This window comes from Pipistrellus hanaki (assembly GCF_964339955.1).
Source record: "Pipistrellus hanaki genome assembly, chromosome: 3".
In the NCBI taxonomy this organism is placed as follows: domain Eukaryota; kingdom Metazoa; phylum Chordata; class Mammalia; order Chiroptera; family Vespertilionidae; genus Pipistrellus; species Pipistrellus hanaki.
Window position 1 is genome coordinate 78,390,540 of NC_140505.1, and position 13,989 is coordinate 78,404,528.

General features: G+C 42.5%; 1 pseudogene across 1 annotated transcript; it reads left to right on the forward strand.

Annotated features, from left to right (window-relative positions):
• The first annotated feature begins 12,622 nt into the window (after positions 1-12,622).
• Positions 12,623-13,182, forward strand: LOC311619657 (tropomyosin-like; annotated as a pseudogene). The gene has a single exon. The product of its transcript is annotated as a tropomyosin-like (transcript).
• Positions 13,183-13,989: the final 807 nt, after the last annotated feature.

Below are 13,989 nucleotides of genomic sequence, written 5' to 3' on the forward strand. Positions count from 1 at the left end.
ATACCATAGACTGGGTGGTTTAAACAAGAGGAATTAATTTATCACAGTTCAGGAGTCTGGGAAGTCCAAAGTCAAGATGCCAGCCAATTCAATTCCCTCATGAAGGCTTTATTCCGGGCTCATAGACTTCTCACTGTGCCCTACATGGCAGAGAGAAATCTCTGGTCTCTCTTCCTCTTCTTATAAATATGGTACTACCATTATAGGGTCCCTACCCTTATGATCTCATCTAAACCTAACTTGTAACTTATCTCCCAAAGGCCCTACCCCAAAATACAAACATATTGGGACTTATAAATTTGGTGCACAGCAAACACAAAGTAAAGAGAAGATCCAAGCATGTTTCATATTAAATCTGTGTAACTTTATTTCATATTTATGAAATATTTTTTAGTTTGGTGGATCAGTTATACCGATGAAAGTCATAGTGTTTACCCTAAATCACAAGTATCTTAAATCAGTCACCATCTTTGGTTCTACCCTTTGGCCACAGTCTTTTTCACCAAATGGCACCTCACTCCAGTCTATGACCTGTATCGACATGTGATAAACACAATAAAAAAAATATGTATCTAGAATTCCTTGTCTTTTATTTTCAGACCTATTCTTTTGTTTTAACAATTTGAACAATTTCTAGAGTGCCAGTCAAGTATATTTCAATCACATTTACTAGAGTAATATCTGCAATATCACCCCACCTCAACAAGCACCCCATCTCAAGCAAGATGATGTTATGACTGACTTCTAAATGCAATCAGTAAGTGAGTGGTTGAGATTCTGACTTCATTTCTGGAGATCTAATGGAAAGCATGATAATTTATAGTTAATATTACAATATTGTATACTTGAAATTTGCTAAACGCTCCCATTACACACACACAAATAGTGACCATGTGAAATGATGAGTATATTTTATTGATTTTTTTACAGAGAGGAAGGGAGAGGGATAGAGTTAGAAACATCGATGAGAGAGAAACATCGATAAGCTGCCTTCTACACACACCCTACTGGGTATATACCCACAACCAAGATACATGCTCTTCACCAGAATCAAACCTGGAACCCTTGAGTCCGCAGGCCAATGCTCTATCCACTGAGCCATACCAGTTAGGGCTCTGGCAGCCTTTATTATTACCCAGCCACAATTCCCACTGATTTTTATAGTTCAAAGTTGCAGGGACTCCTCTTCCCATCACTGGAAACCTGAGCTGATGGTTCTGGTGTGTGCCCAAGGCCCCTTGCTCCTCGAAGGAGGTCTCTGTGGCCAAGATATACCTCCTAAGTAAAAACACACCTCACAAGTGTGCCTCCACCCCTCCTACCAGTCTCAGTGTGCTTTCTTCTCCTTTTCCTCCTCCTCCTCCTTTTACTCCTCCTCTTCCTTCTTCTTCCTCACCCAAAGATATTTTTCCATTGATTTTTAGGGAGAGTGGAAAAGAGAGGGAAAGACAAGAGAAACATCTATGTGAGAGAAACACATCGATTGGTTGCCTCTTGCACAAGCCCTGAAAAGGGCCTGGGCTGGTGAAGAGCCTGCAACTGAGGTATCTGCCCTTGACAGGAATCAAACCGGAGACCTTTTGGTCAACAGGCCAACGCTCTATCCATTGAGCCAAACCAGCTAAAGTTGTTATCTTCTTTAATCTCTAGTTTTAGGGCTTCCATTTGGCCAGGTTTCAGGCAGTTCTGAACGATGGTTGTTCTGTATTTTAGTTGTAATTTTGATGTGTTGTGGGAGGCAACAAGTACTGCCTTTACCTGTGCTGCCTGCCATCTTCTATTGATTCCATACTTATGTTTACTAGAAAAAAAATAAAGGATTCCCAGTAGGCTAATCCTAAAAGTCACTATTAATTCATGTTGAAGCCATCACGATCCTCCCCTTATTCCTCAGCAGAAAGTTCCCAAGGGTTTCAGCCACACCGTTGCTGTGGTAACTGCTGCAACCACTTGCTCATTTCAGCTGAAAACATATTTAGGTTATCAGCCCATGCCACCAGATGATTTGAGCTCCAAATACTGAGGTCACTGACATTGCCTTCTCAACGCATGTTATAAATCCAACACGCTGCAATAGGGAACATTAAGAGAGAGTTGTTGTCTAGGCCAGGGGCTGGTCAGGATCTCAAGGGATGACACTGTGCTTGGTCATCTCAGTTAAAGTCTAGCCCTCACGTTTATGTCTACAGGGTGAGTTCTGTTGGTATGCCTAGAGACAGTTGGATTCTAGGGTGACAATTAACTTTAATCAAATGCATAAAAGAATATATAAACTAGAATGTCTATTACTTTTCATTAAGAAATGTAATCACAAAGAATACTGTAGTTCTCATGCCTGTTGGCCAGTAAAATCTTTGTGAGGTATCTAGAAAACCAAATTCAAGTGGAAAGAATTTCCTGTCTGGGTACCAAACCCAGTGAAATAAATGGGATGATTTTAGTAGCTGTTATTATCAAATTCAACAACTCTGCTTCAATCCTTTACTAAGTTCATTGCAGTGCATTTCCCCTGTATAAATCATCTTCCTTTACACAGTGCAGAAACCAATTAACTTGTCTACATCTTTACATAGGCTGATATAAGCATACTCTTCTGAGTTCATAGTTTTAATACCTTAGCTAAATGTTATCTATTTCCCAAACCTTTTGAGTTCCCATTTACAAATTATTGCTTAGGATGTGTTAGCTCTAGAGATGGCTGATGTCATACTGACTTTTTCTAATGTGATCTTATGTTTAGTTTTGGAGAAGCCTATACCAAATACAGAAAACAGTTCATTGTTTCAACTTTTAGAAGGAAGAAGAAAGACACTATAGAATAAAGACGTGGTACCAATTTGATACATGATCCCTAGAATGAGATTTTAAACTTTTATATTTATTAATATGCTCTAAAACATGAAAGATAGTCACCATTTGTGGTAGGTAGAATTCTAAGATTCCTACCCCCTAATATACAGAACTAATATAATCCCCCTCCCAACCTTAAGTATGGGAAAAATCAGTGAATATGTTGGGATATCACTACTGTAATTAGAATCCTAATCAGTTGACACTGATTAATTAAAAGAGAAAAAAAAAGCCTTGGTGGGCCTGACCTAATCTGGCAATCCCTTTAACTGAAGACAAAGCAGCCAAGAAACGCTCTACTGCTGGCCTGGAAGGAAGCGTACAGCCATGTGGTTAACTGCCTATGGAAAGGCCATGAAATGTACTATTACTTCAACCACATGCCTCCTCAGATTTCATCTGTATACATTTGTTGTTGGCAGGAACACACTGGGTTTTAGATTGGTGGGGTCAGACTGGACCTGGGTTCAGCAACCTCGGTACTTGAACTCTGGCTAAGAAAGAATGCAGAGCCAAGGCTAAAACTACAAGAGAACATTTATTTAAAAAGTCACAGAGGTAGAAGGAGTAATCTGTAGAAGAAATTGGCTTAGGAAACAAGTTATAGAGATAAAGGAAGGAGAAGGAAGGGTGTGCTCCTGGGAGGGAGAGTACACTAGGTCCTCTATCCTAAGGGTTTTAAGGGTAGAGATTTTAGGGGAGGTCCCAGGGAGAGATCTCAATAGAATATTCAGGTCTAGAACTTTACTGATTGAGCCCAGGCAGGGGGACATTATTCAAGGCAGCTGGTCCTGAGATCAGCCTTGGCATGGCTTGTCTGGTTTTGTTGCTTTTCTGGACCTGGAGCTGAAATACTTAAGAGACCTAAATGTTATCTCTAGGGAGGAAAGGTCAGAGTCTAAATCGCATGGCCAGCACATGCTTGGGGTAGAAAGATCACCCTGGGGGCAAGGTCCCAGCCCACACTTGCCATTTTCTAGGCACCTATGGCTCCTTGCCCTGGTGACCTACCGGACCTGGCCTATCAGCCTATCATCCTTGCTCTGCTTATGTCTGACTAACTGCCTCCCACACATTCTTGCAAAAAAACTTACACGCTATATGACACAAGAAAAACCATAAGACTCATGTGTTACTGGAAAGAAAACAATATAGCTGTTCTGAAAACATGCTTGTTTGTTTTTTAGTGCTATACTTTATCATATTTCCTTCTAAAAGTTGCTGAATGCAGAGGAAGTTCAGGCCTTACTCTAGGGTTGAGTTTTTATAAATAAGCCAAGCTAATTCAGCATTCTATAAACGATGCTGCTCCCCGGTATTGCCCACACATAAACAAGTGGTTTTCTGAAGATAGGCAGAGTAAGTTATTGAAAATAACTAAAGCCACAATGAGAATGAGGGATCATGAACTCTAAATACTTACATATGTACTAGAAGCCCAGATCATGAAATGGCGTGGCCCCACCCACCCATATGTCCTTGCCAAGCTAGAAGCCCCGCCCACCCGCCAGCCACCCCACCACACTGACAGCCCCGCCCACACACACTGGTCTTTGGTTGTTATGGCGCGTTAGGGCTACAGGCCTTTTATAATATAGACTAGAGGCCCAGTGCATGAAATTTGTGCACTGGGCAGAGGGGTGGGAGAGGTCCCTCACCCTCTCCAATCTGGGATCTCTCGAGAGATGTCCGACTGCCTCTCACAATCCAGGACAACTAGCTCCTAACTGCTCTCCTGCCTGCCTGCCTGCCTGCCTGATCACCCCTAACCCCTCTTTCTGCCTGCCTAATTGCCCCTAACTGCTCCCCTACCCGCCTGATTGCCCCTAACTGCCTCTGCCTTGCCCTGCACCCAGGAACCGGGATTCCCTCTTCTGGCTGGTTGCAGGCCTGGGTTTCCCGCCCTCTGGCCAGCCACAGGCACCCAGGACTCCGGCCAGCTTCACCAGAGACCATGAGGTAGGTGGTTTTTCTCTCTCCCAGGCCGCAGCCCCAGCTGCTGATGCATAGGACCAAGGGGCATGCAGCATGTCCCTCTCCAGGGTCGGGCCACAGGCACAGGCTCAGCCCAGCCGCTGGCACCCAAGATTTGGGCGGGCAGCTTGTCCTGGCTGGTCCCCATTCCTCTCTCACAAGCTCATTTGTGCCTGGCTGGTCCTCATTTCTCTCTCCCCAGTATTAAGTGTCTGAGCCATTAAGGCATGATGTTGTGACAGTGTGATGACCATTTGCATATTAGCTCTTTATTATATAGGATATTTATAAATAACTAAAACTTGGGGGTAGTGACATTGATCTCAAGTTCTCTCAGGGCTTGGCTATTCATATTATTCATATTCACTAAGTTATATGAATGGATACCTCTTGTTCTAATATTAGAGAACCCCCATGTATGTCTCGTTCATGCCAACTTGTCTTGTGCCACGTGGACTAACTGGAATGCTAAGTTTGTAGTCTTTGCTTATAGAATTGGCTACAACGTCATTTTTAAAACTGAGTCTTTGTCAGTGGATTTTCTGGGGACCTCTCAAGGACCTCTTAAGAAATATAAGTTTCCTATCAACATGCTTTATGAAATACTGATTTCCTTTGTCCTTCTGTGATAAAAATGTAAAACCACTTCTGCTTCCCTAGGGGCATTGAGGTGGCATATTTATTTCAAAGGAAAAATAAATTCCTACCTTTTTACTCCCTTCTATGTACAGAGATGCAGGAGAAAGGAAACTACACCTAAGTCTTGATGCTATTAAAGGGAAGAACACAATGGTGCTTTAAGAATCAGGACAGAGAATTTGGCTGAGCAGCTTAATAAAATATTTCTCCAAGCTATCTGATCTGAGGCCCAGAGCTACCTTGGATCTGTGGTGCTTTGGGGTATAAAGGAATCTGGCAGTTCCTAATACAGTATCCTGTGGAGGAGATGGACAACACAGGCAGGGGGTAATAAGAAGAGTGTTGATGAAGAATTCAATTGAACAGAAACTCTGACTTAGAGATGACTTGGAGAAATGTAAACATAATCATGAGAGATATTTCAAGGTTTCCGGGATACCCCATCCCTTAACTCAGTAGGATAGGAGCTGGAGCCATTTTAATTTAAAAACAGTAATGGAACAGATGAGCCAATAACACAGAAGGACTTGAGAAACCACAGAGGGCCCACTGTGTGATGCTGCTGCTGTCTCTTCACCTGCTCTTCCCTGCATCTATGGTTGTATTTCCCCTGCAGGAGCAGCATGTACTTTGGCAAGAGGAGGAGCATCTCAAACTTGTTATGGTAGGAAGAACCATTGCTTTGTAAGAATGTGAGCTGAGAACAATTCCTTGGTGCAACACCACGGACGCTGTTTCACTGCCAGGACACCACCATTGGACATGCCCCTGACTGCAGGAGATTAGAAGCAGCTGGTGTGTTCCAATCGATTGGTCAGTTGCTGCAGACCCACCAATCACCATCCAAGCTACACTTCATCAGATTGGTAAGAAGCCCCTCTGGGGACAGAGGAGAGGAGGACCTACTAACTCCGACCTGGAAGTCTGTGAAGAAATTTTAAAGCATTCCCCATGCTCTCATCTCAGGTAATGAATGTTGCCAATGTGAATTCACTGCACTCATCTAACAAGGTGGGCCAGGCCTTGTTATATAGCATGGCTTGTTTTAACAATACTCCATACAATATCAGACTCCTCTCCCATATGATTTCCATGATTATATTTTTTGAGCATTGATCCTGTATAATTGTGTGTGTGTGTGTGTGTGTGTGTGTGTGTGTGTGTATATATATATATATATATATATATATATATATATATGCACTCAGATGCAGATAATAAAATCACAGAAACTCTCCTGAATGATTTCAAACATGAACAAAGCAGACTCAAAGTAAACTTCGTGAAGGCAGAAACTTATCTCCCAGAATCTAACACAGTGCCTGGCAAATAACAGGCCCTCCGTGACACAGCCTTTTTACTATTCCTAAATGTGAGGCTTCATGTGCGTGGTCTGGTCCCCCTTCTTCAAGCACCCCAGTTCCCTTCATCCAGGCAGCTGTCTGCCTCTCTCCCTGAACACTTCTAAGACAAGAGGCTATTTAGCTTCCTTGGCTGCTTAGTCATCTTCCTGTCAGGAAATTGTTTCTGCCTTTGCTTAATAGGTAAGCAACTTCCTGCCTATTTCAAACATGAAACCTAAATTTAAAAAGAGGTTAAATGAATAGCTCAAGGTTATACACAAGCTCTGGCCTAGTTAGGAATAGAACCCAATTGGTTCCTAACATTTAATCCTACAGTTTCAATCCTGTTCGTTTCGCAGAGGAACCTATCTTTATAATTTACATGTATTGTTCCCAAATCACTGGCTGGAAAATCTGCCTGAATACTGAAAGTAAAGCAGCTTTGTGTATCCAATAAAGATAGAATATATGTAAAAATAAATTTTTCCCACAAGTAGAATGAATCACTATAAAGAACCTTTGTTCAGTCGTTTCATTATAAAATAAGAGCATTCTTCCTGACTGCCACAAAATCCAAATGTTCCATTTTGCTACTAAACAATCCTCTTAACACCAAGCCCAAAATAAGTCACAATGTTAATGCAAACATCTTGCATGCCAAATAAAGGGACTTGTGCCAAATTTATCAGATTTAGAGGGAAATTGTGTTGGATCTGTCTACAAGGAACTTTCCATTAGATCACTAGCCAATAGGGTACAGCATTTGTGGATGCTGACTGAAAGACATGAGGAATAACAGACAGCTTTAGAAAATACACTTTTCTTCCATAGTTAGCAATGCATGACTCACTAGAACTCTCCAGACAATATACTGCATGAATGACTCAAAAGTCTACCAAGGACAGAGCACAATCAGTTCTCTCCTGCACCAGGATTTCTCCTTTCAATTAACATTCTTTTAACTTGCTTTATTATAATTTGTTAGCTTACTTTAATGGCAGAAAAATTTGGTACACTCCCTTTACTCTTTTCAAAACAGGGGTATACTGAGTGTCAACCCATGAACCAGGAGGTCACTGTTCGATTCCCAAGTTGCAGGCTCAAGGCCCAGTAGAGGGCATGCAGGAAACAGCAAATCAATGATTCTCTGTCATCATTGATGTTTCTATCCTTCTCTTCCTCTCTCTGCCTCTCTCTGAAATCAATAAAAACAAAACAAACAAACAAACAAAACTTTTAACATAAAAACAAATATGAAGTGCTGCAGGAAAAGAGAAGTTAAATATTATAGTGAATGCTTAAAGCAAACTTCAACTGACCCAACTCCCACATTTGGGAGGCCATGTTGTGCAATGGCTTGCATAAGTGGTTCTGGCACAAGGTCTCTTCACAAGGTTGTAGTCAGATGTGGCTGGGGCTGCAGTTAGCTGAAGACTAGACTGGGGCTGGGAGCTCACTCATGTGGTAAGTAGGAACAGGCTATTGTCAGAGAGACCCAGCTCCTTTCCATGTGGGCTCTGCAGGCTGCTTGAGTGTCCTGATGATGTGGCAACTGGCTTACTCAGAGTGGGTGATCCAAGAGAGCAAGGTAGGACTACAATGACATAATTAACTCTCCTTGGAAGTTACATACCATCACCTCTGATTTTCTACTGGTCACGATGGCCAGCTCTTATTCAATGTAAGAGAGGATTACACAAAGGCACTAACACCAGGAGGTAAGGATCATTGGCAGCAATCTAGGGAAATGACTACCACAAAGATCTTGGACAAAAGTTTTTTAAGCTCTTTAAACCTTATTGTCCTTATTTACATAATATAGAAAATAATAATACACTATTGCATAGGATTGTTATGAAAATTGGGTGATATGATGTATTTAAAGCACTTGGTTACATAGTAAATGTTCAAAATATATTATTTAGTATTCATATAATCTAGTAATAGTCAAACTATTCCAGGGGCTGTCCTGAGGAAGATGATGTATTCTGGGGAATAGGCAGAGCTATAAATTTCCTCCTTCTCCCATTTTTTATTTCTTTATTTTATCTCATATATATTGGGTTTCCTCATAACATTTTCACTCAAAAATGTATATATACTTTAACAGCTGATAGCTCAATTTTGAAAATGAAATGTATTTTAATATACACTGCCTTTATAAGTGTTCAAAGTGTGTATACATTTTGGGGGATACCCTATACTTGATAAGCACTGTATGAGGGGAAGTTCCAGGCATTATGGAGCTGCTGAGCAGAGATACCAAACCCGGTCCAGGAGAGGATGGGAATGAGGGAAGACTCCCAAAGTAAATGGCATTTAAGCAAAAGAAGGATGGAACATCCCAGGCAAAGAGAACTACCCTTTTAAAGGCCAAGGGGAAATCAAGTGCATGGCATATCTCAAGGACTAAAAGCAGTTCAGTGAGATTACATATTAGTTATAAGAGGGCAAGTGGTGGGAGATGAGAAATCTGGACAGAAAGATATCAGTACCTTGAACTAGTATGGTGAAAATAAGCAGGGAGAGAAGTGGAGAGACACTTAGAATATAACACTGATAAGACGTAGCGATTAACTGAAAATGGGTGAGGCAGAAGGTAAAGTCAGGGATGTTGCCCATCTTTAGCTCAGGGGACCGGCTGGAAGGAGGACCCATTCACTAATCTAGGAAAATTTCAGGAAGAGCAATGCTTTGTTTTATTGGGATAGGGAGTACGATGAGTTTGGTTTTGAACAAAATGAATTTGAGTTGCCCATTAAACACCTACATAGTGTCAAGTAAACAGTTAAACATAAGGATAGGAAGATGAGGAGAGAGACCTGGGCTGAAATGTAGATTTGTGAGTCTTCAACATATTACTTCCTGCTTTCAGGTGATGAATTTGAGACACAGAAATGTGAAAGAACCTGGCCAGGGTCATACTAGTAAAAGCAGAGATTTAAACCCTAGTCTTCCTGATTCCCAGGCCTATGCCCTTTCCATGCAGCTGTAATTGTGTGCTTAAATGAGGACTGTTAGGAAGGCATTGCAACAAAATCATGCTCTTTAATTTCCATTGCATATTTCTATTTCTAGAATATCTAGAGAAATATGAACATAGGTCTTAAGTGTGTGGTTATATACATTATGCAGCTTGTGCAGCCACCATATTGCCTACCAACAAGCAATCAGCTACTCATCCTTGTCCTTTGGATAAATTTCCAACAAAAAAAATCTCCATTAAACTGAGAGAAATCCAGTAACAACTTCTGAACATTTTCTTCCTCACTCCTGTAATGCATGGCTTTTTTTCTGTACAACCCAAGGAGTCTGGGTTGGAGGAAACAGCAGGCATCAGTGTGTCAGTTCCACCATAACTAGGAACCCAACCAGTCATTTGTGCAGCCATAAAGTATAAGCTGCAAACTCTGAGATTGCTGAGAGAGTGGATTAAATTATTTTAAAATAACTACATTGAGTACTAAAAAATGACCAGAAAAGACATAAAGGTGAATTAATCATTTCAGCTGCATTATTTTATGGTCTGCAAGACACAATGGAAAACAATAGCAGATCCACAACCATAAATTAAAACTCTAGAGGTACTACCAGGAGCTTTCTAGTCACATGGAGATTGGCCCACAATTCAACCTTCTTTCGTTCAACAAGCGTTCCTTGTAAAATGCCATCCTCTCTCTTCCTACTCTTCTTTTTGGACCCGTCTTTTCTGTCCCTCTGCCTCAAGCCTATTGAACTTCCCCCAGACCTCTCAATATTAATTTATGACTTGAAGGGTAAGAAATTTAGCTTTATTAATCCCTGCGTTCCTCCTACAACACTTAGCTACCCTGCTTTTCCTATTAATCACATTTGTCTTGTTTATTTCCTACCTCTCTGATAACTTCTTCTCTGGCCCTGTCATTGACAGCCCTTCTTTATGTCCTGTGAATAACGGTACAATTTCTAAGGTTCTCATTTTGTGTCTATTTTCTGAAATCCTTACCGCTCTTCATTCCTTGGTAATCTCTTCAACTTATCCCTTTTCCCAACTCAGCTTTAATTATTTTAGCCGACTTACAAATCCACATCTCCAGTCCTGAACTTAAAGGCACATATTTTCAAATGTCTGGCAAATAGTTCTCCATAGAAATCCCACCAGCCCCTTTAACTCACAGGGTTTTTTGTGTTTTGTGTGTTTGTTGTTGTTGTTGTTGTTTTTGTGTGTGTGTGTTTGTTTTTGTTTTGTTTTGTTTTGTTTTGTTTTTGTGTGTGTGTTTGTTTTTGTTTTTTTGTTATGTTTTGTTTTTTTGTGTGTGTGATTTTTTCACTACTCTATTCTTAGGCCACTAACCTTAGAACTACCCAGAAAATTTGGAGTCATGGCTTCACTCACTTTAATCTTATTAATCTCCTGAGCCCACTGTCTAGTCTAAACTCCTTAGATGATAGTTATAGCTCTCCACAATCTAGTGCCAACCTATCTTTCTAACTTTATCATTCACATTTCTCTCCTCCCACCTCCCCTAATACTCTATTTTGCTCTCACTCTTCTTGTACTCTGGATTATATTACTCCTACAACTTGCATTTCCATTTTCCCCCCTTACTTTAAAGGCCATTTCTCAGCACAAGCCTCATATTTCACTTTTAGGATAGAACCCATTTTCAGACACATTTCAAGTGTCATACTTCCAGAATATGTTATGTTTCCTCCAACAGGCACCCACTTTGATATCCAAAAGTCCTCTCTTTCACTCTTCATAATTAAACAACCACCAATCTGCGGAATTTACTCTCTCAATCTCTCTTGAATCATCCATTTTTCTTTATACCACTACTAGTGGCCCAGTGCATGAAATTCTTGCACGGGGTGAGGGGAGGGGTGTCCCTCAGCCTGGCCTGCACCCTCTCCAATCTGGAACCCCTTGAAGGATGTCCTACTGCCAGTTTACAGGATCGGGCCTAAACTGGCAGTTGGAGATCTCTCTCGCAATCGGGGACTGCTGTCTCCTAACTGCTCATCTGCCTGTCTGCCTGATTCCCCCTAACCACTCTGCCTGCTGACCTGCTCGCCCCCAACTGGCCCCCCTGATGGTCTTCTCATCCCAACTGCCCCCATCTGTAGCCTGATCATCCCCAATGCCCCCCCACCGGCCTGATCACCCACAACTGCCCTCCCCTTTTGGCTTCTAACTGCCTCTACCTCGGCCCCAGAAGAACATCCAGAAGGTCTCCTGGAAGGTTTCCCAGTCTAATTAGCATATTACGCTTTTATTAGTGTAGATTATTAGTATATAAACAGAGACCTGGTGCAAGGGTGGGGGCCAGCTGGTTTGCCCTGAAGGGTGTCCAGGATCAGGGTGGGGGTTCCCTTGGGGTGTGGGGCAGCCTGGGCGAGGGGCCTGTGGTGGTTTGCAGGCCAGCCACGCCCCCATGGGTGACTGTCCCTGCTGGGGGATATGGCCAGCTTGGGTGAAGGACTGAGGGCTGTTTTCAAGTTGGCCACACTCCCTTCAGAGTGGGGGTCCCCGCTGGGGTGCCAGGCCAATCTGGGTAAGGGGCTGATGGCTGTTTGTAGGCTGGCCAAGCCCTCCAGCGGGGACCCTCACCCCATGGGGGTGTGGCCAGCCTGGGTGAGGAGCTGATGGCTGTTTTCAGGCTGGCAACCCCTCCCAACCATCCAGGCTCCCAGACCCTTCTTTTTTTTTTCCAGCCCCTCCTTGAGCAGAGGCCAGCTTGGGCAGGAAGCTTGGCTTCCTCCGTCACGGGGGGCAACACAAGCCTCCTGCTTGCTCCAGCTCCGTGGCCGCTGCCATCTTTGTTGGGTTAATTTGCATGTTCACTGCCGATGAGAGCAAGAGAGGTAAGAAGATTATTGAAAACCAAGCTTTAAAAAAATGAAGAAAAGATGGAACTCCAGGAAATCCAACTCATAGAAGCTAAGTCCGTTGCAGAAGAAGCAGATAGGAAATATGAGGAGATGGCTCATAAGTTGATGATTATTGAGGGAGACATGGAATGCACAGAGGCCTGTTGCCAAGAGATGGATGAGCAGATCAGACTGATGGACCAGAACCTGAAGTGTCTGAGTGCTGCTGAAGAAAAGTCAACAAGAAGACAAAAATGTGGAAGAGACAGAAATTCTTACTGATTAACTCAAGGAGGCAGAGACCCGTGCTGAGTTTGCTGAGAGATCCGCAGCCAAGCTGGAAAAGACAATTGGTGATTTGGAAAATAAACTGAAATACACCAAAGAGGAACACCTCTGTACACAAAGGATGCTGGGCCAGACTCTGCTTGACCTGAATGAGATGTAGAGCCACCAGTCCTGCCTGCCATGGCTCCTCCCTCTGACCCCCACTCCTCCTGAGACCCGCCTGCTTGAAGCTGACCTTTACTGAGGGCTGATCTTTAACTGGATGGCTGCTTTCTCCTTTCACTGCCTCCCACACCCCTCCCACCCCCCACCCGGGTCTTTTTCGCCAAATTGTCTCTGCCTCTCCTCAGAGATTTTGATTGGGCTGGAGGCTGAACGCCTTTGGGAACAACATTTAAGGGAGTGTGAGCACAATGCAGTGTCTTTAAAAGCATGTTGTTATTACCTTTTTTGTTGTTGACATGGCAACCATTTGTAAAACATTCCAAGTAATTCCACAGTTTTCAAGCAGCAGTCTAATCCTTTTCTCACTTTTTTGAGGTAATTTTTCAGCTCAATCCATATTGCCCTCTCCATAGAGAAGGGACAGAGGAATGGGCCTGCCTTGCTGAGAGCCACATAGAGCTCAGATAAAGTCTCCACTATGAGAATCATTGCTTTGTGCAGGTGCTAGCCAAAACAGAAAGGTCATTCCAGGAGAAGTTAGAGGAAAAAAAAAAGTGACATTTAGGTTTCAACTTTTAGGTGTCTTTGGGCAATTTATTTTTTTCATCAGAAGTGAACAAATTAAAATGGTGAGACCTCTCTGTGAGAGACCAAATTCTTGTCCCATCTCTACCCTGTCCCTGGTAGTTCACAAAATGGATCATGTACCCCTTATGTTGAAGTGATCCCTTATTTGCTCTCCTGAAAGAAAATTATGTTTTGCCACTGATTTAGCCTAATAAAGCTTATCTCATCACCCTCTCCTGAGTCTGAAGCTGCTGTCTCTAAAAGTGTCATCTTATTGTGCTTTGTACCAGTTGGTGCTGGAGAAATCTTGAAT